Source organism: Octopus sinensis, linkage group LG1 (genome assembly GCF_006345805.1).
Source record: "Octopus sinensis linkage group LG1, ASM634580v1, whole genome shotgun sequence".
Lineage (NCBI taxonomy): Eukaryota > Metazoa > Mollusca > Cephalopoda > Octopoda > Octopodidae > Octopus > Octopus sinensis.
In genome coordinates, this window is record NC_042997.1 from 210,203,085 (window position 1) to 210,205,584 (window position 2,500).

Consider the following 2,500-nt stretch of genomic DNA (forward strand, 5'->3'; position numbering starts at 1 on the left):
CACACACACACACACACACACACATTTACAGTTAAAATGCCAAAAAAAAATGTTAAAAGTGTGTATATATCAATGATATGTGTACATTTATCATCATCATCATCATCATCACTTAACGTCCGTTTTCCATGCTGGCATGGGTTGGACGGTTCGACCGGGGCCTAGGAAGCCAGGAGCCTGCACCAGGCTCCAGTCTGATCTGGCAGAGTTTCTACAGCTGGATGCCCTTCCTAACGCCAACCACTCTGAGAGTGTAGTGGATGCTTTTTTTTTATGTGCCACCAGTACAGGAGCCAGAGGGGGCTGGCATTGACCATGATCGCAAGGTGCTTTTTACGTGCCACTGGCACGGAAGCCACAGTGCTGGCATTGGCCACATTCGGATGGTGCTTTTTACATGCCACTGGCACGGGGATCACAACTACAATTTCCATTTGAATTCATTTTGATATTGCTGATGTTGATGTACTTGACCGAAAAGGTCTCCTCAAGCACAGCATGTCACCCTACGATCCAAGGTACCCTTTTGAGTGGGCTGGGGCGTATCTCCAGAGGTCTCGGTCTTTTGTCATTGTTTCTGTGAGGCCCAACATTCGAAGGTCATGCTTCACCACCTCATCCCATGTCTTCCTGGGTTCTCCCTCTACCCCGGATTCCTTCCACTGTTTGGGAGTGGCACTTCTTCACACAGCGCTCCTCATCCTGTGTTTGAAAAGAAATTTTTTTCCTCCTCCAGTATTGGTATCATAGTCACACCTGGATTTACTTTGTGTTACTATATAGTGGAGGTAGTTTTCACACACACACACACACATGACAATCGTCATATTTCATTCCATAATGGTTACCTCTGAAGAGCACAGAGTTACTTAATCAGACTGTTACCCAACATTCCATTGAATTCCTAGTATGAAACCATTTGGTAAGATCAGCCGTAATGGACATGTTGTGTTGTCCGGAAAGTTCATGCTGATTTTTGAGGGATATTAAAGACAAAGCAAAATTATGCCGTTTAATATTTATTTATTTAACTTAATATGAACCATTTTGTTGCACAACCCTTCTCCATCTTTCCTTCAACTTAAAGATTCTGTATTCCCAGAATTTCGGTGGTTTCTTGGCAAAGAAACCATTAACCTTTTAGTATTTAAACCGGCCATATCCGGCCAAAATATTTAATCTGTTTTATGTTCAAACTGACCAGATCCAGGCTCTCACACCTACCCTACAATGTTATTCTACATTAAGTAATTACACCATCAAGATCTTGAAGATATGAGATAATGCATGATTAATTCGAATCAATGGGAATCAATAGGCATTATGTTTGATAGAATAATCTGAACACTAAAGGGTTAAGGTGGTTTTGTATGTCCTCCAAAGAATTAAAATTTTTACCATTGACATTATTTTGCAAGGACATGAATAAATGGAAATCCGAAGGAGCAATGTCTGGTGAATGTGGCAGGTGGGGGTACCACATCCCAGTCAAGCTGCAACAATTTTTGACAGGTTGTCAAAGAAACATGAGGTTTGGAATTATCCTGATGGAAGACAACACTTTTCCTGTTCACCATTCCTGGACGTTTTTCTTGAATTGCTGCCTTTAAAGTCACTCAGTTGCGAGCAGTACTTCTCAGAATTGACTGGTTACATGGCAGAAGCTCATAGTACAGGATTCCTTTCCGATCCCACCAGATGCAAAGCATGACTTTCTGAGGATGAAGACCCGCTTTTGAGGTGGCTAAAGGTGGCTCATGTTGCTTACCCCATGATCTTTTTCACTGAACATTGCTGTAAATGGTCCATTTCTCATCACCTATCACAATTTGCTTCAAAAAGGATTCCATTGCGTTTATACAGCAAATCTCAAATAGAAATGCAATCCAAAAGATTCCACTCAGATCATAGGTTACCTAAACATCGTAGCGATTTACGTACCCAAGCTTTACTAAGTGCTCATGGAGGGTGGATTTTGATAAATTTAGGTGTTCTGCCAAATCCTGCGTTGTATAATGTGGGTTATTCTCAATCAATGTTTTGATTTGGTTGTCATCTGAAGGTGGGTGGGGCAGTCAACCTGAGCATTCTTCATCAATAAGGCTACAATCACCAACTCTAAATTTAGTAAACCACTTCCGTCCAGTTCTGTCATCTAAAGTACCATCACCATACACAGCACACATCCTTTTTGTTGCTTGCAAGGCACTTTTGCTTTTACAGTAATAAAAAAGCACCAAGTGTTTAAAATGCACTTTTTAATCTTCTGTTTCCATAGGGACACAAAATTGACATGAATTAAATAATTTAAAATTTTCTTTCTCAAGAGATAGTTTGAAGTGTGTGCTAACCAGAAATGTAAGCACCATTCGAGTGTGGTCATTGCCAGTGCCGCCTGACTGGCCCCTGTGCTGGTGGCACATAAAAAGCACCATTCAAGCGTGGTCAATGCCAATACCACCTGACTGGCCCTCATGCTGGGGGCACGCAAAAAGCACCC